This window comes from Nicotiana tabacum, chromosome 15, assembly GCF_000715075.1.
Source record: "Nicotiana tabacum cultivar K326 chromosome 15, ASM71507v2, whole genome shotgun sequence".
Taxonomy (NCBI): Eukaryota; Viridiplantae; Streptophyta; class Magnoliopsida; order Solanales; family Solanaceae; genus Nicotiana; species Nicotiana tabacum.
The window spans coordinates 62,718,812-62,746,299 of record NC_134094.1 but is presented as its reverse complement, the minus strand read 5'-3'; positions in this window follow the sequence as shown (position 1 = coordinate 62,746,299).

The window sequence follows — 27,488 nt, the reverse complement described above, 5'->3', positions numbered from 1 at the left end:
AGATAGAGTTTAGGAAATTGAGTTCTTACAACTGAGCTCTACAACACGATCTAGAGTAAGAACCTGCTTATAAGTGTGGTGCACAGCACACCCATAAACAAGACTCTACTAGACATGGCTTGTAGACTCCGTAGGACAAAACTGCTCTGATACCACTTTTGTCACGACCCAAACCAATGGGCCGCGACGGGCACCCGGTACCTTACTCAACCGAGTACCAACATAATGTATCTTTCTTATTACATCATCATAGGTAAGTGGGCCAGAAGGGGCGTCATGAGATAAACAATGTAAACATGAGGGAATACCCGACATGGAACGATCCAACCTGATACAAAAACTTATACACGTGACATACGGGCCTATAAGGCCAACATGATCATTTATAAACTCAAAACAAAGGCCGACAAGGCCATACAAGTATCCGTACACATGACATCTGTCTACAAGCCTCTAAGAATACATAATTGTCATAAAGGTCGGGACAGAGCCCCGCCATACCAAACAATACACGTCTAAATCATACTGACCAAATAGCAACTCCGGAGCAAATAGAGCACACCAACACCTTTCACAGATCTAATATCCTACTTGGAGGACTCTCAACCTGTCTAACGGGATCTGCGGACATGAAATGTAGGTCCCCAAGCAAAAGGGATGTCGGTACAAATAATGTACCGAGTATGTAAGGAATGAAAATCAGTAAATAATAGACATCAGAGAAACATGGAGTAAAAGACTCGACATGTAAATCTGATTAGCTCTATGAATCATTTAATATTTAAAATGTCATACATATGCGTATGAATGTCATACCATGCATAGGTATATGCGTTCATAACATCATCAAGCCTCTGAGGGCATCCCATCATATCATCTCGTCCACTGTGGGCAAATCATCAACGTATACCAGCTGATCAGGTGGTAGTGCGTATATATCACCGTAACCTTTTCCCATATCCCATATACATATAATATACGTGTATATAATGCCATCTGGTCATGGACATGCATAAGAAATACGTTAATAAGATTTTTCAAAATGTCATAAGACCATTATGCCTTTCGGATAAACTTTATCAAATACATATTTTTCTGAGACCCATGAACAGAAGATATAATAATAATACACATAGGAAATCAAGAATATAGACACCCCTAGTAATTCTATGAATAGAGTCATTTATGAAAGTTGCGTATTTTTCTCGTTTCGTTTGTATAATTTGGATCATGCCAAAAGGAAAGAAAGGGTACCCTTAACATACCTGAGTCGGTTCTCTGGACAATCCCTCTAACACACGACAATCGCGACAAAATACGTGATGGCAAGACCGGAGTAGAAAAAAATTCGGATGATATTCTTCACAAAGATTGCACTGTATTCCTTAAAATTACAAAATCTCACGCTATATTGTGTTATGAAATTTCAAACGAAATATTTTGAGGCTCCATCGTTAGCAAGCTTAGCATAATGTTGCTGGTCTAATTCTAAGCATGCCATAACTTTTCCTATTTTCTAAGTTCCATTACCAAATAAGGAATCAAACCAAGGTAGTTATCCAAAGGAGTCTTACGTGTAAACAGGGCAACTTGTGTCTTATAACTCATCATCCACATTGGTGACACTTTGGCTTGGCTTCATTCCACGTGGCAACCCCAAAAAAGATCCTTATCCATTTAATCCCACCTAATACCACAATTATCCCCACAATTAAGAATTATCCCAAATTACTTAAAATACTACTCACTTTTAACACACTTTATACACCTTACTATCATGGTCATGTGGTACCTTGTATGGTACTAGTCCATAAATGTCGGGTATTATAGCTCGAACCGTATTTTATCTCAAAATGACAAACTTCGACGAAACTCATTTTCTTTGATTCGTTTACCTGTTCAACTTCACCAATTTACTCATCATTTGTTTGAAATAGCATAATACTTATAATCTCCAAATAATCTTTTCCTTGAACTGATGTCAATTATCTTACGACAAATTCAACGTACCATAGTACAGGGTGTAACATCGTCGTAATAAAATTTTGCAGAGCATAACATCATCATAATATAATACTATGGAGTGTAACACTGATATTCCATTTCAGCAAGTAGTGGAGATTATGAGGAGGATTGAGGGTGTTCTAGGTGAGGAAAGAGAGTCTAAGGAGGCCAAAAGGTCTCGAAGCTCTGGAGGGTTCAGTTGATTTTACTCTTCAGCTATGACCCATTATGGCGGAGGCTCGAGCAGTCGGCCAGCTCAGTTCGCACATCAGATTACTCGGGGTGCTCCAGTAAGTTCTTATAGTACACCACCGACACGAAATTCTTACAATGGTTATTCCGGTTATCCGGCACAGACTCAGTACCAGCAACCGCAACCTCAGAGTGGTTGTTATGAGTGTGGTGATACTAGGAACATCACGAAAGATTATCCCAGACTTGGGAGGGGTGGATTTTATCAGAACACTCAAGCTATGGACCCCAATGCAGCTACTACCCCACGTGCACAGCCAGTTAGGGGTGAAGGACAGGCGGGAAGAGGGCACGCTAGAGGGGGAGGCCCAGCCCATTGATATATTTGCTATGGTGTGGCTGAGGCCACTACACCAGATGGTGTCATTACAGGTACGATCCTGAATTGTTAGAAAAGGATATTTTTTCTTAATTTGATTCGGTCTTGAATATTGAGGCGACCTCCTATTATGCTCCGCTTATGGGTGAGCTTCCTAATTTTGTGACCCACGTATATGTTTATCCCTATTGGGAGATTCGATGATGTTAACCTGTGTCTATCATTTTTATTTTGTACACTATTGAGGACTATAAGTCCAGAAGTGACTTTTTATTACTCTCTACAGTGAGTTTTGATGTGATTTTGGAATAATTGATTTCAATATTACGAATTATATGCCCTATTGGTATGGGGGTTCATTATGTGTTGTGAAAATTATTTAGGAAATTTATTGAAAAGAAGAAAGAAAGGAAATTTAAAATTTCAGTTGGTACAATGTGAAAAATACTTGTGATTCGGAGTTGAGGACGAGATCCTCGCATTTTTATATGATGTGAAATATTTAAACTGGACTATAAGCCACAGTGGAAGTTATATAAGGACGAGGTCCTTGTGGTGAAAAATTTATGAGTTTAAATTCTCCCTCTGTGAAATTAAATTTGTACTATAGTATTAATAGGGAGTCATGCCTATTAGGCTTATTTGATAATTCTTTTATATGTTTCTATGCATATTTAGCCATATTCGTGCTATAAATATTGTGTTTTAGCCTATAAGGTGAGTGCCCAAGTGGAATTAAATCCGACTCGTTAATTCGGATAAATAATTATGAGGACTTCATGCCTCGCGTGTTGTTGTCAGTGTTGCGAAAAAATTTGATGTGAGATTTTGGTTAATATGAGATTAATTGAGGATGCTGAAATTAATTATAAACAGCTATTATGACCAGAGATGTGGTTATGGACATACGTATGATGTGTGCGTAGGCATGAGTTGCTACAGCCGGTTGAGATTAATACCGTGTGTTGATGTGAAAAATCAAGCATTTGAAATTGATTGGAGTGTAAAGAATTGGCTTTAAAGCTTATAAGTCTGGATAAAAGAAATAACCTACACTAAGATGGTGTTGTCGGCCCCCTGTTAAATTTACAGTGACGTAGAATCACCCGCGAGTATGTGTGTAAGAATACACTCAGTAATTTAATGTCCTCAGAATAATTCTTGGCACGTTCGAGGACGAACGTATATTTAAGAGGGGGAGAATGTAACGACCCGACTTGTCGTTTTAAGAATTTATGCCCCGTTCAGCGACTTAATATCCCGAGCAACTTCGTAATACGTATTATGAGTTGCATGTGCGATCGAGTTTGGTTTTGGAAGGTTCGAAATTAAATTGGAAGAACAATCCTTATTTCTGAGGCTTAAATGAAAAGAGTTGACCGGAGTTGGACTTTTGAATAAACGACCCCAGAATAGAGTTTTGATGATTCCAATAGCTTCGTATGGTGATTTCGGACGTAGGAGTGTGTCTGAAAAATTATTTGGAAGCCCGTAGTTAAATTAGGCTTGAAATGGTAAAAATAGGAAGTTTAAGTTGGAAGTTTGACTGGGGAAGTTGACTTTTTGATATCGGGGGCGGAATCCAGTTCTGAAAATTTTCATAGGTCCGTTATGTCATTTATGACGTATGTGCAAAATTAAGGTCAATCGGACTTGATTTGATAGGTTTCAGCGTCGAATATAGAAGTTGAAATTTCTTAATTTCATTAAGCTTGAATTGGGGTACGATTCGTGGGTTTAGCGTTGTTTGATGTGATTTGAGGTTTCGACTAAGTCCGTAATATGTTTTGAGACTTGTTGGTATGTTCGGACGGGGTCCCGAGTGGCTCAGGTGAGTTTCGGATCATTTCTAGGCCATTTGTAGCAGTTGGTTTTTGGCTACAGCAGTGTGCTATGCGATCACGTGGAATTGGCCGCGATCGCAAAGCACAAAATGGGGAAAAATGGCCAGTGAATCGCGATCGCGAAAGGTCTTTCGCGATCGCGTAGAGGAAATTTTCTGCTGCACTGACCCGACTTTGGAAGCTTATATATCGCAATCTATAAGGAATTTGAAGATGATCCAAAAATGAATGTTATACCCCTTTGTGTCTAGATTTTCAAAAGTAAACCAATTATTATTTGGAGTTGTGTACCAAAAGTTATGGTTGATATACTACAGGCTATCCGGGAAGAATTTGGTAATCGCGAAGAAGAAATCTTTGCTGTATAGCGCTTATTTTGGAAGCTTATATCTCGCGATCTATAAGGAATTGGAGATGACCAAAACATGAAAGTTGTAGCTCTTGGTGTCTAGTTTTCAGAAAGTTAAACCATTAATTATTTTGAGTTATGTACAAAAGGTTATGACCATTATACTAGAGGCTATGCAAAAGAAGTTGGACAAGGCTGTTGGGGAATTTGTTTTTCGTGATCACGGGAGAATGGCTACGATCGCATAGAGTAAAAAAGGGTTGGAAAAAAGGAAATGACTGGGCATCAGATTTAAGTTCTGATAATGGGACTCCATCTTTGACGATTTGGAGCTCGGGGAGGCGATTTTCGGGAGATTTTCAAGGGAAACATCGGGATTTGAGCTCTCCGGAGGATTTAATCAAGCAAGACGGCTATTTTGAAATATCGGCCTAACTTCAAAAAGGTAAGTATCTTGCCTAACCTTGAGTGGGGGAATTACCCCTTAGGTATTGAGTCTTATGTAAAAATTATGTAATTGAAACTATGTACGCGAGGTGACGAGTACGTACTTGGTTTATATATGCAAATTACATTGGTTGAAATTCATAGACGCGCTTATGTATTAAATTGGAAAATTATTGGCACTTATTAAATCCTTTAAAAATCACGCCTCATTCCTTGTTTGTCGAAATTGTATCTTATATGATAATTTGATGTTATTGTCACTTGAATTTTTATATGTGTTGGGATATTGTCTGGGCGAAGTAATAAGGGTGGCTATTATACGGAGCGATAAGGGTGGCTATAGGAGCGATAAGGGTGGCTATTGATTTTATCAGGGAGGAGGGATAAGGGACGCTATTATAGGAGTGATAAGGGTGGCTATAGGGGAGATAAATGTGGCTATTGTCAGGGATGATACGTGATGATGATGAGTTATTGTATTGTTAATTTTTATGTGATGATGTGGGGTTATTGCGTTGGTAATTTTCATGTGATGTTGTGATTTTCCTTGTGTTTATTTTTATATCCTGTGCAATGTGTCTTGTTGTTGGTAAATTAATAATAGTCTGATCTATGTTGAAATTGGGAGCCTGTGGCTATTGCCCGGCGGATTATGAAATAAAATGTGGGCACGAGGTACCGTGAGTAAATAATGATGATATTGGAACGTGAATTGTCCGTGCATTTGTGATATGAAATGTGGGCACGAGGTACCGTGAGTAAATGATGATAATATTGGCACGTGAGTTGTCCGTGCAGTTGTGATAGAGAAATTTGCACGAGGTACCGTGAAAATTTGAAAGTGGGTTGAGACCCGTATTTTATGATTTTGAAATGAGGTGTCACATGGTGACTTTTATTCAAAAGATATTTATTTGAAAGAAATATATTTGAATGAGATTTATTTGAAAGAATTATATTTAAAAGATATTTATTTGAAGGAATTATATTTGAAAGAGATTTATTTGAAAGAATTATATTTCAAAGGTATTTATTTGAAGGGAGTATATTCGAAATATATTTATTGGAAAGTATTATATCCTGAAGATTATTATTTGAAAAACATATAGGCGGAAGATTTATATTTGAAGGACTTGATTAATTGGTTGTACTTGTATTCATTATTTGTTGAGAAATATTTATGGTGTTCTTGTTGCCCTGCTGTGTATATCACTGGTTGATTATTGTTGCCATCATTGTTATTTGTTTCCTATTATTTTTGTATACTATATTGCACATGTTATTAGACTAGTGAGTATCTTGAGTGTACCTCGTCACTACTCCACTGAGATTAGTTTTAATACTTATTGGGTACCGACTGTGGTGTACTCATACTACACTTCTGCATATTTTTGTGCACAGCCAGGTATTGGAGATATCGGACTCGGACAAAGTTAGAGTGTGATCGCAAGGATTTAAGGTAGAGCTACTTGGTCGTCGCAGTCTCTTGGAGTCTTTCCATTTTATTGTATTGTTAATTATTAATCACACAGTATTGAGTATTCAATCCTTGAGATCATTTCATATATTTAGTTAGAGTTCGTAACTCAGTATTACAAGTCTTGAGAGATTGTTTGTAATTATTTCTGCTGTTGGTTTAGATTATCTATTTAAATTTTTTTTTTTGGCTTGAATTGTAATTATAATCGGCTAACTTAGTCTTAGAGACTAAGTGCCATCACGACGCCTGTGGTGAAATTTTGGGTCGTGACAATTTGTATATTTTTATTATTACTATTATTATTATAATTAATATTATTATTATTTTTTACTTATTGGAACGAGTCTTAAATTAGTTCATGGCTCATGTCGCTCCCTCACAATTATTCCTTTATTCTAATATTTTTTAATATAGCGAGTTTTGAATTAATTTGTAACTCATTTATCTATTAATAGGTCTTACAATGTGTCTAGGCCCAATTAGTTATATTTTCCCTTGAATCTATTTTCGGTAGGAATATTAAAGAAATATACTCCACAGTTTAATGTGAAACATCCGATTAATTTACAAAGGAAAATACTTATGATAATAAAACAAACAAAAACAAATTATTCAAATGAAATTCATAAAATGAAGATAAAACTCATGAAAATTCCAATTTACTCTTCAACAGTGAAACAAAGAAGAAGTTTATATCCATAGATTAACTTAAGATAGCTAATCATAATACTAAAATAACATACAGTGAGGTTAAAGGCATAGAGACATTAATACAATTAACAAGATTTTTTTATTTTTAAGGTATTCCTACTAATATTAATACCTGAATTCTTTTTTATAGTTTTTATGGCTAAGTAGTTAATAGTTGTAAACATATACTCAAAGAAGAAAAACTTTTCTTTTATAAAAGAAACTTACTACAATCTTATAAGAAAAAAAAATTATTATAGTTTATGGTCTATTCACAAGAATGATTGGAAAAAAATTAACTCATTTCTAATAAACCTCATAGCACAATTTTGTGCAATCTTAACTGACCATTTAAGTAAAACTAGGCAAACATTTAAAAAATCACCATCGCCATATTAGCCTTAAGCTCTTATGATTTTTTTAAGTCTTTCACTATATAAACTAAATGATAATAATGATTCAGAAGCATATGCCCAAAAGGAAAATAACAGATTAAGGAAATAAAGTACTAATAAAAGGAACCAAATCCTAATGCTCTGAATTTATTCAAAGAATATCTAAAAAATAATAGTGAAGAAGGATAAAATCAAAACCTTAGCAAAAGAGTTCCAGTAATACAAGAAAGAGAACCAGTACAACTCAAATCCAATGCCGAAACTCAGGCCGGACAAAGTAGCAACAACGTCAAACCCGAAGCCACGAACGAAAACTCGACCTCCTAATCACAAGAGAATCTCTCAAATTTTTATCTAGAAAACTCTCTTTCTATTTGTTTTTGAATCTTATTTGTTTTTTTTTTCACTTTTCACGTTACTTTCTTCTTCAAAATCACCCTTAGTCTTGATTTGTGAAGTATATTATATAGATGTGTATGTGTGTAACGTCTTTTGCCTTCATGTTCAGGAAGTGGGGATGTGGGGGAGGACTTTATGAGGGGAGACGTGAGGGAGAGTGGAAGTGAGTGTGCTCTAGTGTAAAGTGACGTGAGGGAGTTGAGGGAAAAGGGGTAAAGTGAGTGCTAGTGTAAAGTGACCAGAGATAGTTGGGGGAAAGGGGGTAAAGTGAGTGCTAGTATAAAGTGACGTGAGGGAGTTAGGAAAAAAGGGATAAAGTGAGGTATTTTTGAGATGAGTGGGATATAATTTTCTTAAGTAACACTTATAAAAGGTGAAATAAGAGATAAAATATATAGATTAAATTTAAAATATATTTACATACTAAAAGGTGGTAAAAAATTCAAACATGGTCAAAAATTAGGTGCTCACAGTAACTTTGTTCAACTAGCGGTAATCAATGCACATCCTCATAGTCCCATCTATCTTCTTCACGAATAACACTGGTGCACCCCAAGGCGACACACCGGTCTGACGAACCCCTTGGCTAGCAACTCCTCAAGCTGTTCTTTCAACTCCTTCAACTCCTTCAGAGCCATACTGTACGGTGGAATGGAGATAGGCTGGGTACCTGGATCCAAATCAATACAAAAATCGAAATCACGATCCGGTGGCATGTCTGGATGATCAGAAGAAAACACATCGGAGAACTCCCGGACCACGGGCACTGAATTAATTACCGGAGTCTCTGCAGTAATATCCCGAACATAAGCTAGATAAGCCAAATAACCCTTCTCGACAATGTGTCGAGACTTCAGAAAGGAGATAACATGACTAGATATACTGACAGGCGAACCCTTCCACTTCAATCTAGGAAGCTCTGGCATCTCCAAGTTAACAGTCTTGGCATGGCAATCAAGGATGGCGTGATATGGAAACAACCAATCCATGCCCAGAATGACCTCAAAGTCAGTCATATCAAGCAACAGAAGATCGACCTAGTCTCATAACCACAGAAAGTCACGATTCGGGACCGCTAGATCCGATCCACAACAACAAAATCGCCCACTGGTGTGGAAACAAATAAAGGAGTACCCAAGGACTCACGAGGAATACCCAGGAAATAAGCAAACAGAGATGAAACATATGAATATTTATACCCTGGATCAAATAGTACTGAAGCATCCCTACTGCACACAGAAATAATACCTGTGATCACGACACCTGGTCTGGCCAGAAAAGCATAGAACCTAGCTGGAGCGCCACCTGACTGGCCTCCATATCACTGGCCTCCACCTCCAGGACGGCCCCTAATCATCTGCTCTCCGCCTCTAGGCGGCTGGATGGTTGGTGTAGCAGCTGGTGCCGAAGTCATAGGCTGCTGACCCTGCTGCATTGCCTTGCCCCGAAGCCTGGGGCAGAACCTCCTCACATGGCCAAGATTCCCGCACTAGAAACAACCTCTTGGTACGGTGGACTACTTACCTGAAGTCTGACCCTGATGGCCTATTGGAGGAACCTTGAATAGCTAGTGGACGTTAGGAGCTCTCTGGAATGGCACTGAGATAAGGCCGCACTGGAGCACCCCGAGTAGGCGGCGGTGCTGGATATGTGGGCCTGCTAGACTTACCCCTCACAAACTGACCCCTGCCCCAGCCGGGGCACCACTGAACTCTCCAGAATATCGAAACCGCTTATCCCTCATCGCCTGCTCTCGGCTTCACTGACGGACTCCCTCGATCATCCAGACAATCTCCACAACTAGCTCGTAAGAAGTCCCCATATCAACCTCTCGGGCCATAGTGGCCTAGATATTAGAGTGCAAACCGGCAACAAACATCTGCACTCTCTCTGTATTGGTAGGAAGTATCATAAGTGCATGGCGAGATAACTCAGAGAATCTCGCCTCATAGTCGGTCACCGACATCTAGCCCTGCTGGAGTTGCTCGAACTAAAATCGCAACTCTTCCCTCTGAGAGGGTGGAATATATCTGTCCAAGAAGAGGCGTGTGAACTGGTCCCAAGTCATGGGAGGAGAACTTGCTGGTCTTCCATGAAGATAGGATTGCCACCATCTACGGGCCCTGCCCTCCAGCTGAAAGGTGGTAAAGTCCACCCTGTAGGACTCAAATATCCTCATGTTTTGCAGTCTGTCCCTGTACCGATCAATAAAGTCCTTGGGGTCCTCATGCCGCTCACCTCCAAAGACTGGAGGATGTAGCCTGGTCCATCTGTCTAATAGCTTCTGCGGCTCGCCGGCCGCAGCTGGTCTAGGCTCAGGTATGGCTGCTGCAACTGGATGGGCTCCACCCACGGGTAGTGCGCCCGGAGTTTGATATATGGCAGCTGCATGCCCTGGAGCCTGAGCGGTAGCGGTCTGTGCCCCCTTCCTGCCTGAGATATGGCTGGGTCTGCTGGAAATAAATGAGCCTGAGTCATAGAATCCATGAACCGCAGTATACGACCTATGACCTCCTGGAATCCCAGCGCGGACATGAAATGCACTGGGGCTGGCTCTGCTGCAGGCACTTCGCCCTGCTCCTCAATAATAGGATCCTCTACTGGATCCACTGGTGGCACAAACTGGGGCAACTTTAAGACGTCCTCGTCCTCTACCACGAGCTGGAGCCCTCCTTCGGCCTCTAGCAACAGGGGCAACAGCTCCTCCATGATCGGGTACATCTGCCGTGCGCGTTCTCACCATATGTAAGAGAATAAGAGAAACATACTTAGCACAACATTAACTGCATGATAGGAGATGAAGAAAGAGCAGTTTCCAAACACCCTATAGCCTCTCGAAGATAAGTACGAACGTCTCCGCACCGATCCGCAAGACTTTATCAAGCCTGCTCATAACTTGTGAGACCTACGTGAACCTAGTGCTCTGATACCACGTTGTCACAACCTAGCTTCTCCTATAGGCCGTGATGGCGCCTAACGTCGCCACTAGGCAAGCCAGCAGTGAACTAATCATGTAATTACTCTTTTTAATGAAATTTCCAAGTAGTTGAATTCCATTTATTAAGAAAATGAGGAGTAGAAAAATTTAATAAAGTAAAACGAAGGCTAATGAGTAAGCAAAAGTAGACAGAAAATATATGCAAAAGAGAAACTCTAGGTTCTGCAGAACGGCTCAGGAAGCAGCTCACCACTAGTTCTCGGAGTAACGGGGGTGCACACTAATATGATCGCCAGATGCACCTGCCTCAGATCCTGCACGATTAGTGCAGAAGTGTAGCGTGAGTACATAAATAACATGTACCCAGTAAGTATCTAGTCTAACCTCAAAGAAGTAGTGACGAGGTATCGACATCGACACTTACTATGGGCTAACAATAAAATACAGAAATTCTAAATAAGCATAGGTTATGTAAATAATAATAATAAGTAAACAACAAGCAGTGAATAAATAATTCTTTCACTAATAGTAAATCCCAAGTCAATTTCTGTCATTAAATAATTAAAACCTCTCAAGCCATAAAATAATATCAAGTATAATTAGGCTCCGAGTATTATCACGCATGATTTATGCCGAGGTCGTACGGCCCGATCCATAATAATGTGTACACTGTCGAGGGTTGAGCGACACAAACCATAGATGCATCCATTCAACTGCCGAGGTGTTCGGCCCGCTCCATAAGAAGAGATGATACTTTATGAACATCCGATTTAAAAGCTATTAAAAGGTTAATACACAATGAAGCACAATTTCTATTAATGGTCAAGTAACCCGCCAAAACTCGAGTAAGTGAAATTCGGTCTTTTACAATTCCTCTATCAAGTTCCAATATAATTTAGGCACTTTAATTAACAAGTAGGGTACAAACATTATAACTATTTTATGATTTGGGTCCTAAATTGTCCGTACATAAGCAAATTTAGTAGCTACGCACGGACTCTCGTCACCTCGTGCGTACGTAGGCCCCACAATTAGAAGAAAATAGTAATTTAAATCACCTATGCAGTAAATTCCCTCTTACAAGATTAGGCAAGAGACTTACCATGTCTCAAAGCTCACTTTTCGGCCCACAATTCGTTCTAAAGCCTCAACTCGGTGCCGAACAATCCGAAACTAGTCAAATATTATATAAATTAATCAATACATGTTCAAAAGTTCGTAATTTAGCTATTAGAGTAATTACCTAACCCAAATTGAGAGATTTCTAAAATTCACCCTCCGGGTCCACGTGCTCGGATTTCGAAAACTTTTGAAGATAAATGTTATCCATAACCTCACAAACTCAAATATATAGTTTTTACCAAATTTTATAATCATTTTAGTGCTTAAATCCCATTTTTATCAAAACCTAGGTTTTTTAACTAAACCCATAATTTTTATAATTTTTCATGTTAAACTCTACTCATAATCAATGTATTTAACTTACATTGGATAGAAATTACTTGCCTTCAATAGTTAGGTGAAAACCCCTCTCTAAGAAGCTCCAAAAATGGCCCAAGAAGTGAAATAAATGAGCCAAAATGGCCAAAGTCCCGTCTTAAATGAACCTCACTGCCCCAATGATTTTCGCTTCTATGGAACATCGGCCGCTTTTGCGGCTCCGCTTATGCGGACAAAGCCTCGCAGATGTGGACCATTCCCAGGTCTGCCATTCCCGCTTCTGCGGGCAAAGTCTCGCTTCTGCGAGCCCGCTCCTGTGGCACAAGCGCCGCACCTGCGCACCCTCCCACTTCTGCGATCAACTTCCTCGCATCTGCGCCCTCGCAAATGTGGTCCCTTCCTCGCTTCTGTGACCACTGGATAGTCCAATCGATTTCGCTTCTGCGGTCGTTGGCTCGCTTCTCCGAGCTCGTACCTGCGGCTAGTTCCTCGCAGGTGCAATTGCACCAGAAGCTCTGCTGCTTCATCTATTTTCTCCAAGTCCAAACGAGTTTCGTGCATCGTCCGAATGACATCCGGGGCCCCCGAGGCCTTGCCCAAACATATCAACAAGTTCGTAACCACAAGACGGACCTGCTCGACCTCTTGGAACACGGAAAACATTACAAAAACTAAGAATCACACTCCAAACCAATTCGAATCAACTTATGAACTTCAAGTTCTTCCAACTTACTACGAACGCGCCGAATCATACTTAAACTACTCGGAATGACATCAAATTTTACGTGGAAGTCTTAAATCACTATACGGAACTATTCCCCAGATCGAAATCCCAAACAGACTTCGAGAACATTAAAACCTTCAATGCGCTAACTTTTAACTTTAGGCACCGAAACGCTCTCGGGTCATCCAAAACCCGATCCGAATATGCGCCCAAGTCCACAATCATCATACGAACCTATTGGGATCATCAAATCTCGGTTACGAGGTCGTTTACTAAAAATGTTGACCCAAGTCAAATTTAACCCTTTTAAGCCAATATTAAGGAACCAACTGTTCCGATTTCAACCCGAACCCTTCCAAACCCGAACTAACCATCCCCGTAAGTCATAAAATAATAAAAGCACATACGGGGAGTCTTATTTAGGGGAACGGGGATCTAGAAAGTAAAACGACCGGTCGGGTCGTTATATTTTCAGTATTTTAATGATTGTTGTATTATTATACATAATATTTCCCTCATTAATTAAATTTTGTTGTTTCTTCGTATAAATAAATGCTTAAATTATCATGTGTCATTATTAACGTGCAACGCACGTTCATAGATATTAGTTATTATAAAAACACGAATGTTAAAACGCTAAATGTTGAACGGCAAAAATATCCCCGAAATATAGACATACTTTAATACCCTTTAAAAGATAAATTAGTTTAAAAAGAAATTGTAATTTTAGTAATGATGTCCTACTAATTTTACTTGGACAATAAAATCGGACAAAGAATTTGCGCGTCCTTCTAATTCTGACTAATTAGAAGAAAACGCACAAGCGATATAAACCTAATCAATCACAAAATCTATATGACATTCAATAACTGTTTCGTTATGTTCATTAGTACTCCAATGTTATTTATATTTTATTACATCTACCAAAGATGTGCTAAAAAGTAATTAAAAATTGATGGGATATGCAGATTCTAGAAATTAATTTTGTTGTTCACAAAAGAGCATAAGAAGTAAATCTACGTTTTTGAATTAAATTTTTTTATATATTGTTGGAATAACGATTTTTTTAAAGAAATATAAACAAAATAATCAATCCTTTACTATTACAAATATATGTTAGGTTTTGAAGTTATTATTAAATTCTGAATTAAAATTTGAAAGAGTATCAAGAAAAATAATCCAAGCCTCTGTAATTTTCACCGGAGGTTAAGAAAAATAGATTTATATAATCATTACCTCCGTAATTGCTATCTTTTAAGGCATTTAATATGCACATCAAAATTTTCATGCATCTTTTTAATTATGTAACTAACTCTTGAGAAGGTGAACAATATTATTTGAGATTATTGTTGAATCATGTCACGTGACCTTTTTTCATTGCTAAAATAGTGATAAATCATTGAACTTTTACTTACTATTAATGGAAAACGTTGGGAACATTTAAAAAAGCTGCAAAGAAAGAGTGTTATTAATACCGGATAATATCATTCGGAATATCTATGTGAGCCATTCCTCTTCAAAATGTTATCACTTTATTGAATTTTATTTGCTAATATTTTGGTGCATTGTAATTCGATTGATATTAGAAACCCATGGAAAACATATTATAAAGATGTGTCACGTAACTTTAGAAGAATATATGATAGTTCATAGAATATATGATAGTTCATATAATATATGATACACCTAAATGTGATTGGAGGCTATATGATAATTTTTTATTGTAATGCAGAGAATTTAGCGAAGAAAAGTTTATAAAAGTTCATGTATGCATTATAAAAGCTAACTCTTGAACAAGAACAAATTTTCAAGATTATATTCCAAAGAATCAATTCGTATAGAGAATTTAGCACATAGACTTGGAGGAACCTATAAAATATTTCTATATCGTGAATTACTTGCAAATGTAAAATAAAAAGGTATAATAGTATTAGCAATAACAACAAGTTGTGTAACAATAATAATTTTATCATTAGGTTAACTCACTCTAGATTTGATACACCTCTGCAAACTATTGAGATAACAGTGACAAATATGCCGAAGTAGAATAGTTAGTCTTTATCGATTAGAAAAAAATTGATAATCTGGAATAACACGCCTATGTCCAAGTTTCACCAATCAAAATAAACTGATTGACATGAACTTTAGAGATATAATGGATGTCGATGAACTATTTGATAGAAATGTAACTAATTTGGAAGGTGATTTCTATCAAGAACGACTAGAGTTTCTATGTCACGACCCGAAAATCCCATCATGGGGACTGTGATGGCGCCTAACATTTCACTTGTTAGGCAAGTCAACGTTAGAATAGTTTATCCATTTTTAACAGTTCAGATTCAATAATAATAAAGAAACTAAAATAACTGAAATAAATCTGAAGTAAAGTGCGAAAAGTCATAACAACTAAAATATCTAAATACAAACCCGAATCTGGTGTAACAAGTGCACGAGCTACTAGAATAATATAGATAAAGATCTGAATAAAAGTAAAGACGTCTGAAAAAAATACACAACTAAGATAAAGTAGAAAGGGAGTTCAGGGTTACGAACGCCGAGCAGCCGTACCTCAAGTCTCCATACCGATAGTCAACCCGAGCAATCTACTGACCGCCGCTGGGACCGACTCCAAAATCTGCATAAGAAATGCAGAGTGTAGTATGAGTACAACCGACCCTATGTACTCTGTATGTGGCGAGCGTAATGTCACGACCCAAAAATCACTAGTCGTGATGGCACCTAACTCGACCCGCTAGGTAAGCCAACTAACAGTCAATACATTCCAAATAAAATTATAGAAAAATAATAAAGAATTATCAGAACTTTTACAAAGTAACCTAAGAACCGGTAGTACAAATCATGAGCTTCTAAGACTTAGAATTTACAAAGCTAATACGAATAATTATACGATCTGTTCGAAAGCTACATAAACAGATTAACAAAATCTTAAGCTATCAAGGACAAGTGGCAGCTATATCCGGAATGCACGAACATCTTTAGGGTCAGCTCCCAACATCACAGTAGCTCCGCTCTAAAAGTCTGCACGCAAGGTGCAGAAGTGTAGTATAAGTACAACCGACCCTATGTACCAAGTAAGTATTTTGTCTAACCTCGTCGAAGTAGTTACGAGGCTTTTTAGTTAAAAGATGCTCACTGATAAAATTTGTAATGTAACTAACAATAGCACTATACTACAGTATAACAGAATAGAGCACACGAACGAATGTACAAGGCAATAATTGAGTACTAGAAGAGATCACAATCCAACAGTTTCCAATATCTCGACCAATCCTTTCCTTAGAGCGAAACCCAATGAACCACAATAATCACCTCAAAACTTTCATAGTGTGAGAGAAACACTCAAGACATCAAATTCAATGGCACGACAACACCCTTCGTGCCTTTATCTCATCCTCTCCAAATATGCATAAAAGAGTACTACCGAAGGGCAGAAATACCGATAAAAGAAATGACAAAGTAGGAAATACGCAAGTAGTAATACTGAACGAGAATGTACATAATGACATCAGTAAAAGACTAGGCAGAAAGCATAAAGGTAATGAAAACCATTAGGAAAAGGAATGTAACTTCAACTAACTAGCATGGTGGAGGCAGGAAGATAGATATAACAAATAAGAAAGGGGACACATGATCTTTATAAGTTAACAAGTAGAGACATGAATGACTAACATAGAAGAAGACTTGTACCTAAGTGCAACAAAACAGATATGACATGGATGCAATTATAACAGCAGGAAGTAGGCATGATATTTACAAGTTAAGCAAGTAGAAGGCATGGGCAACAAAACAACAATTAAGATAGAGAATAAAGACAAAACAGTGATGACAAGTAACACAAGAACCGTAAGTTCGACAGTAACAATTCAAGGTAAAGACATGAAGATATCTGCAAGAAAAGGATATCACAACATAATGCATGACCCTCGTCCTCACTTGCATGGAAACACCCTTCGTTCCATGAACTCGCAATAACACAAAAGCATGATAATATAAATGCAATGGTACGGCATCATCCTTCGTGCTTTTACTCACATAACATGGCACCACCCTTCGTGCTTTTACTCACATAACATGGCACGGCATCACCCTTCGTGCTTTTACTCACAAATGATATGGCACGGCATTACCCTTCGTGCTTTTACTCTCAATAATATGGCACGACATCACCCTTCGTGCTTTTACTCTCAATATTATGGCACGGCATCACCCTTCATGCTATTACTCTCAATAATATGGCACGACATCACCCTTCGTGCTTTTACTCTCAGATAATATAGAATGGCATCACCTTTCGTGCTTTACACTCTCCCTCACATGATAATGTATAAACAATGGCAGGACATCACCCTTCGTGCTTTACACTCTTCCTTACCAGGCATATGTATATCAATGACAAACAAGGCAGGAATCATAAATAACATCAAGGAGAGTGTTTAAACGAATATTACAATTGAATCCCAATCACAACTTTCCAAGCCAATAATAGTTCAATAAACCCGCAAGAACCTTATGATTCATGTATTTCAACAAATCTCACAAATGATCTACAACACAAGTATAGAATCTAGTATCTCAAGGATATCGGCCATAGCAATGTATTAATGAGTACGCATAGTAATAACCGAATTTGACACATCAATGTATTCTCAGAATCTCATCAAATTTGATCAAGTTATAATGAGCTAAGTCTTAGTTTCTAATGTCTAATACTACGTTCTTAGTATCTAAGAGTCAAGTAAGGCATGAAGCAAGAAGATCACGTGAATCTATAAGACACAATTTATAACATAATTTAGCCCTGAGCATGGTTAACCCTAGCACATGCATATATGCTCGTCACCTCATATATGTATCACCCGTGCATGTAGCAAATAATGTCAAATAGTAGGAAAAATTCCCTCAACAAAGTTAGGCAAGACACTTACCTCAATTCGGCTAACTCAATACTCAATTTAGCTTTTTCCTTTACAAATTCACCTCCGCTCGGCTCAATCTAGCCAAAGACGACTTAAATACATCACACAATGCAAGGGAAAATAATTTTAATTAAAAAAGCTGTGATTTTTATACAATTTCTAAAAAGTCAACAAAAGTCAACCCTCGGGCCCGCCTGGTCGAAACCTAGGTCCAAGGATAGGTCTTGACTACCCATAGCCTCACGAGTCCAAATACGTATTTCGTTTTCAAATCCGAGTTCTATTCAACTCTCAAATCCCAAATTTTCATTTTTCAAAGTTTTGACAAAATCCCCAAATTTTTCCCTAGATTCTCATGCATTTGATGTTAAATCTTATGTAAAATCATGAAATGTAGTTCAGAATTGATTAGAGGTACTTACCCAATAATTTGGTATGAAAATCCCTTCACAAAATCGCCTCCCATCGAAGCTAGGATTCAAAATATTACAAAAATGAAGCTAAGACTCGGAATTCTCAGCATTTAGCAGGCTGCAGATGTCGCATTTGCGACAGGGGGTTCGCAAATACGACCCCCGCAAATGCAAATAACATATCGCAAATGCAAACCAGAAGGTTTCCTATCAAGGTCGCATTTGCGACCATATACTTCGCAAATGCGAAAACCAACATTTCGCCAAGCGGCAGGGTCCATCGCAAATGCGAATAACCCCACATCGCAAATGCGAATCCTCCCCAGCAGCCCAATTTTCGCAAATGCGATGGCTGCTTCGCAATTGCAACTGTCACATTTGCGACAAAAACATCGCAAATGCGATGATACCAGTACCAGCACTCAAATATTATGGAAAATCATTCCGAAACCAAGCCGAAACTTCAAAACATCAAAATAACCTCTGGAATCACGAATCGGATACCAAAACGCATGAAGATCAAAGGAAACTTCAAGAACTTCTAGAATCACAACCAAGCATCCGAACCATATCAAATCGACTCCAAATGGCGCCAAATTTTGCATACAAGTTCCATATGACGAAACAGACCTACTCGAAGCTTCGAATCATGCATGGAAACCTCGAAATGATGAATCGCACCTCAAGTCAAAATCAATGAACTTTGAAATTTCAACTTCTACAACCGATGCCAAAACCTATCAAATCACGTCTAATTGACCTCGAATTTTGCACACAAGTCACACTTGGCATTACGGACCTACTCCATCTTCCGGAATCAAAATATGACCCTGATATCAAAAAGTCCACTCCCAGTAAAACTTTCCAAAAATTCAACTTTTGCCATTTCAAGACTAATTCGACTACGGACCTCCAAATTACAACTCGGATGCACTTCTAAGTCCAAAATCACCCAACGCAGCTAACGGAACTGACGAAACCCCATTCTGAGGCCTCAAACTACCGAGCAAAGTGCAGATGATTAAAACGACCAGTCGGGTCGTTATACCTAACCTCGACGAAGTAGTGACGAGGCTAAGGTGGGTCACTTACAATAACTTGTACGCAGTATAAAATAATGATAGGAAAGGAAAATATGAAAACGGAATAAGGCAGTTAACTCATGAAAATAACTCAATCCCCAAAGAAAACTAGTATATACAAGATATACCAATCCTTAGAGTCTCGTACGAAAGTACCGACGCCAACACAATACAATAAGGAATAGAAAACACATAAACTGTTGCGGCGCGCAACCCGATCCCACCGTACAACACTATCCTCCCTTATTCCACCATATAAATATCAATAATAATAAGTAAATATATGTTGCGGTGTGCAACCTGATCCCACCATATAATCAGAGTCAATTTTATAATTTACCCTTATTTCACCATATCAATCCACCCTTATTTCACTTGTCGCGGCGTGCAACCCGATCCCACCGTATCAATATAAATCCTCCCTTATTTCACCTTATCAATCCACCCTTATTACATCTGTTGCGGCGCGCTACCCGATCCCACCGTACCAATATAAGTAAATCAATAAGTGCAATCAATTTAATCATTGTTTTAAAAGGCATGGGTGTAAGGCGAGGAGTTTTACATATGCCTCAGCGAGGTGTAAGCCCCGGGGTACGGGGCGTAAGCCCCATAGGTATTTAATTTTTAATATTTTATAAAATAATATAATTACTATAAATATTTATAAACATATAAAATTGCATAAAGTAACTAGTCAAAACAATCTATTATACGCAATTTATAGAAGCACAAGTAACTTGAGTCGAAAAGAATAAAGTTTTCTATATGGAGGAACAAAAATAATGACTAACCTGCAATTTGAACTTTGAACTTGCTGCTATGAAGGAGAATGGAGTTCTATTTGTATTTGTAAAAAAAATGAATATTTGTTGCTTTTGGGAGATATTAGCAGTCTAGCGGACAAGATAAAAAATTGGGAAAGACTATGAATTAGGGCTTCAATCAATAAAAAGGTCTTGACTTTTAAATTTTATATATTTTGGTTCCTTTTTAAAACTTTTGAGTAATTACCGAGATGACTTTGGAGAATTTGGATATTATATGAAAGACTTATTCAACAAATTTTATTTAAATTTGAAAAAGTCTCTAGGGCTTATGCCTCACTAAAAAAATACCCCTCAAATGCCCGGGCGTACGCCCCGAACGCCCGGGCATACGCCCCGAACGACCAGACGTACGCCCCGGATTTTTGGGCGTACGCCTCTTGAGACTTTCGCCCACACCATCGCCTCAGGGCTTTTTTGGTGCGCCTTGCCCTAGGGCTCGCCCCGAAAACGCCTTATAAAATACTGAATTTAACAACTCGAATCACAAGAATCTGTACGATTAACGAGTACAAGAGCTGCAAATCAAGAAGGAATCTCGTACCAAATCATGAAAGGCTACAATTAATACTGAGCAACAAGGCAAGTCAAATATATGATAGTTAATGGGTACAAGTAAGACAATTAAGGAAAGTATCAATTAAGCATTGGAGCATGGAAGAATCAACATTTATAATGCGAGAATAATAGATGACAAGTAGCAAGTTAAGGCATGGGACGCAATTAAGGCAAGTAACAATCAAGACATGGAATGCTTATTTAATGAAATACGGGTAGACATGGAAACAAGTAATTGATGGTGTATAGACACTCGTCACCTCGCATATACGCCGCTACTCATGAAATTCACATAGCACATAGCTCAAGGGTTCCTAATTCCTTCAAATCAAGGTTTGACCCAACACTTACCTCACTCTGCAATCAATTCAAAATTCAACCACCGTCTTGCCTTTCAGAAAGCCTCCAAACCAAAAAAATTTAGCAAATTATTGACCAAACGATTCAAAATAAGCTTTAGAAACTACTCCCAAATGAAAGAGGTTAAATTTAGATCATTATTGAAAAAGTTAACGAAAGTCAACCCCATGCTCGCTTGGTAAAAACCCGAGGTTCGAACCAAAATCCGATCACCCATTCACCCCCGAGCCCGGTTATGCAATTCAATTCGAAATCTGACCTCAATTTGAGATCTAAATCCCAATTTTACAAAAATCCCTAATTATACCCAAATTCCTAATTTCTACAATGGAAATCCTAGATTTGATGTTGAAATTTATGAAATATAATGGGTAATTGAAAGAAAGTAGATTATAGTCACTTACCAATGAATTTAGGAAGAAAAGCTCTTGGAAAAATCGCCTCTATGGTTTTTAGGGTGTAGAATTTGAAAGAAATGAGCTAATTCCCGTTTTCCCCTTCTTTTACCGAGTTGCAGTTATCGCAATTGCGACACATAATTCGCAATTGCAATCAACCCTTCGCAAATGAGAAGAAGTCACAGAGCCTGTTGTCGTCGCAAATGCGACAATATGTTCGCAATTGTGAACACCCAGCCTCTGCAATTGCGCTCTTTTACTTCGCAAATGCGAAGCCTGGTCTAACACTGCCGAGTTGCAATTGCGACTCTTGGATCGAAAATGCAAACTTTTCCTTGCAATTGCGAGTCCTGCCCAGCCATCCCATGTTCGCAAATGCAAAGTGTCATTCACAAAAGCGAGGCTTGCATTTGCCAGCCAGACCTTGCAAATACGAGATCTGCAGTCCAGCACCAGATGAAAACTTGCACAAACTATGATTCTAAGTCAAAAATCACCCTGAAGCTTATCTGAAACTCACCTGATCCCTTGGGGCTCCAAAAAAAACATGCACCTAAGTCCAAAAATATCATACGAACTTGTTCGCTCGATCAAAATGCCAAAATAATACCTAGAGCTACGAATGAGTTACCAAAACGAATGAAAGTTTCAATGAAACTTAAGAAGATGCAACTTTTCAACCGGACGTCCGAATCACGTCAAATCGACTCCGTTTTGTACCAAATTTTGAAGACAAGTCATAAATACTATAATGAACTTATACCAAGTTCTGGAATCAAAATCCGGATCTGGTAGCATTAAAGTCAAACTACGGTCAAACTTGGAATTTCTTTAAACCTTTAAACTTCTAGTTATCAACAAATGGCGATAATTCAAGCTAGGAACTTCTGAATTCGATTCCGGTTATACGCCCAAGTCCCAAATCATGATAAGGACCCATCGGACCGTCAAAACACGGATCCGAGTCCGTTTGCTCAAAACATTGACCGAAGTCAACTCAAATATATTTTAAGGCAAGATTTAACATTTTCGTTAATATTTCACATAAAACCTTCCAGAAAAAGACACGGATTGTGCACATTAATCGAGGAAGGCTAAATAGAGCTAGTCGAGGTTTCGGAACACAGAAATAAAGGCTAAAACTATAAATGACCTATCGGATCATCACATTCTCCACCTCTAAAAGAAACGTTCGTCCTCGAACGGACATAGAAAAGTACCTGGACTAGTGAAAAGGTGTGGATATCTACTCCGCATGTCCGACTCGAACTCCCAAGTGGCTGCCTCGATTGGTTGACCTCTCCACTGCACTCGAACTGAAGGATAACTCTTAGGCCTTAATTATCGGACCTGCTGAGCTAGAATAGCCATCGGCTCCTCCTCATAAGTCAAATCCTTGTCCATCAGGACTGAGCTGAAATCTAACACATGGGACGGATCACCGTGATACTTCCGGAGCATGGACACATAGAACACTGAATGAACTACTGATAAACTGGGTGGCAATGCGAGCTTGTAGGCCACCTCACCCACTTACCTCAAAGGGTCAGCTATACCTAGGGCGGCTCAACTTGCCCTTCTTTCCGAACCTCATCACACCCTTCATGGGTGAAACTTGGAGTAATACCCTCTCTCCGACCATGAATGCAACATCACGAACTCTACGGTCGGCATAACTCTTCTCCCTAGATTGAGCGGTGCGAAGTCCATCCTGAATAATCTTGACCTTATCCAAGGCATCATGTACCAAATCTGTACCCAACAACTGAGCCTCCCCCAGCTCGAACCATCTAACTGGCGAACGACACCACCTCCCGTATAATGCCTCATAGGGAGCCATTTGAATGCTCGACTGGTAGCTGCTGTTGTAGGCAAACTCCGCAGGTGGCAATAACTGATCCCAAGAACCCCCGAAATCCATAACACAAGCGTGAATCATATCCTCCAATATCTGAATAGTGCGTTCGGACTGTCCGTCTATTTGGGGATGAAAAGTGCGAGGTGAACTGCGTACCTCAATCAGTAATGATAGACACGGGCACAACGTGAAGACGGGCGAACTCGCGGATTTAGATCTCAGCTAACCGCTCTGAAGCATATGTAACTGCCACTGGAATGAAATGTGCTGACTTGGTCAAGCTGCCCACAATGAACCATACCGCGTCGAACTTCTTCTGAGTCCGTGGGAGTCCAACAACAAAATCTATAGTGATACGCTCCCACTTCCACTCAGGAATCTCTAACTTCTGAAGCAAACCACCCGGCCTCTAATGCTCGTACTTAACTTGCTGACAATTTAGACACCGAGATACATATGCAACTATATCCTTCAACATCCTCCTCCACCAATAATGCTGCCGAAAGTCCTAATACATCTTGGCGGCACCTGCTGAATAGAATATCGGGAACTGTGGTCCTCCTCAAGGATCAACTCACGAAGCCCATCCACATTGGGCACACAAATACGGCCCTGCATCCTCGAAACCCCATCATCTCCAACAGTAACCTGATTGGAACCACTATGCCGCACCGTGTCCCTAAGGACAAGCAAATGGGGATCATCATACTGACGCTCTCTGATGTGCTGATACAAGGAAGATCGAGCGACTGTGCAAGCTAAAACACGACTGTGCTATGAAACATCTAACCTCATGAACTGATTAGCCAACGCCTGAACATCTGTAGCAAGCGGCCTCTCACCAACTGGAACATATGCAAGGCTGTCCATACTTACAGCCTTTCTACTCAAGGCATCAGCCACCACATTGGCCTTCCCGGTATGATAAAAAATGGTGATATCATAGTCTTTCAATAGCTCCAACCACCTCCTCTGCCTCGGATTGAGATCCTTCTGTTTGAACAAATACTGTAGACTCCGATGATCCGTGAATACCTCGCATGACACGCTGTAAGGATAATGCCTCCAAATCTTCAGTGCATGAACATTGGCTGCCAACTCTAAGTCATGAACAGGGTAATTCTTCTCATGAAACTTCAACTGCCGCGATACGTATGCAATCACCCTGCCATCCTGCATCAATACTGCACCGATCCCAATATGACATTCATCACAATACACCGTGTAAGACCCTGAACCAGTGGGAAACACCAACAATGGTACCGTAGTTAAAGCTGTCTCGAGCTTCTGAAAGCTCAACTCACACTTATCTGACCATCTGAACGGGGCACCCTTCTGTGTCAATCTAGTTAATGGGGCTGCTATAGACGAAAACCCCCCTATGAACCGGCGATAATAACCCACCAAACCCAGAAAACTCCGGATCTCTGTAGCTGAAGTAGGTCTAGTCCAGTTTTGAACTACCACAATCTTCTTAGGATCCACCTTTATGCCCTCTGCCGATACAATATGTCCCAAAAGGTGACTGAGTCTAACCAAAACTCATATTTTGAAAACCTTGCATATAACTAGCTATCTCTCAGAGTCTGAAGTACAATCCGAAGATGCTGCTCATGTTCCTCTCGACTGTGGGAGTAGATCAAGATATCATCAATGAATACAATTACAAAAGAATCCAAGTAGGGGTTGAACACCCGGTTCATCAAATCCATAAATACTGCTGGGGCATTTGTCAACCCAAATGACATCACTAGGAACTCATAATGCCCATACCGAGTCTGAAAAGCCATATTACGGACATCAGATGCCCTAATACTGAACTGATGGTAGCCAGGCATCAAATCAATCTTCGAAAACACTTTGGCACCCTGTAGCTGATCAAATAAGTCATCAATCGACGACAACGAATACTTGTTCTTGATAGTGACTTTATTCAACTGCCGATAGTCTATATCCATCCTCATCGATCCATCCTTCTTCTTCACGAACAACACGGGCGCACCCCAGGGCGAGACACTAGGCCTAATAAAGCCCTTATCAAGCTAATCTTGCAACTGTTCCTTCAACTCCTTTAACTCCGACGGGGCCATACGATATGGTAGAATAGAAATGGGCTGAGTGACGGAGCCAAATCAATACAAAAATCAATATCTTTATGGGTGGCATCACCGGAAGATCTGCAAGAAACACCTCTGGAAACTCACGAATAACTGGCACTGAATCCATGAAAGGAACCTCCGGACTAGAATCGTGGACATAGGCCAAATAAGCTAGACACCCCTTATCGACCATGCGTCGAGCCTTCACATAGGAGATAACTCTGCAGGTAAAGTAGACAAGAGTCCCCCTCCACTCTAATCGAGCTAAACCCGGCATAACTAAGGTCACCGTCTTGGCGTGATAGTCCAATATAGCATGATAAGGTGACATCCAATCCATACCCAAGATAACATCAAAATCTACTATATCAAGAAATAAAAGAGCTACACTAGTCTCAAGACTCCCAATAGTAACCACACATGAGCGATAGACATGATCTTCAACAATAGAATCTCCCACAGGTGTGGACACACACACAGGAGCACTTAAAGAATCACGAGGCACAACCAGATATGAAGCAAACTATGATGACACGTAGGATTAAGTAGATCCAGGATCAAATAGAACTGAGGCATCTCTATGGAAAACAGGAACAATACCTGTGATAACGACGTCAGCTGACTCGGCCTCAGGCCTACCTGGGAAAGCATAGCATTGGGGCAGGGCCCCACCACTCTGAACTATATCTCTGGGATGGCCTCTAGCTGGCTGGCCTCCACCTCTAACAGCCAGGCCTCCACCTCTAACGGCCTGACCCCCACCTCTAGCTACCTGGACCCTACTCCTAGCTGGCTGAGCGGGCGATGAAGCAACCAGTGCCGGAACTATGGCATGAGAACTCTACTGTGACATGCCGCCTAATAATCTTGGACAGGACTTCCTTATGTGCCCAATACCACCACACTCAAAACACCCATCCTGGTGTTGTGGCTGCTGAAACTAAAGCTGACCCGAACGAGCCGGATAACCACAGTGATAGCTCTGAAACAGAGGCGCACTAATAGGAGCTGATGGTGCAATGTAAGCTGGCTGCCCAAAGTAAGGCACAAAAGGACCACGACTATTTGAAGCACTGTGAGATGCCTGAAGTGCTGAATGAATGGCCTCTACCAAAAGCACCCCTCATTCCAGATGAGGCACCACTGAAACTACCAAAATGACGGGGCCTCTTATCTGACACCAGCCCCCACTCCTGAGCACGAACTAACTTGATACGTCTGGCAATATCAACGGCCGTCTAGAAAGAAATATCACTCCTTGTCTCCATTTCCATCTAAAGCTTGATAGTGTAAGTGAGCCCATCAATAAATCTCCTCACTCGCTCCTTCTCAATATGAAGCAAGATAGTAGCATGGAGAGCCTTCCACAAATCGTGTCTCGTACTGGGTGACAGTCATGCCACCCTGCTAAAGTCGCTCAAACTGCCTGCGGTACTTCTCTCTTAGGGTGACAGGGATGAACTTCTCTAGAAATAACTGTGAGAACTTATCCCAAGTAAGTGTAGGGGACCCAGCTGGTCTAGTCAACATATAATCTCTCTACCATCTCAACTATACCCATGTTGCGCAACACCTCGCGGCAACGGTCCAAAAAATCATGTGGGTCCTCAGAAGATGCACTACTGAAATGAACAGGAAAGAGCTTAGTGGACTTATCCAACCTCAACATAGCCTC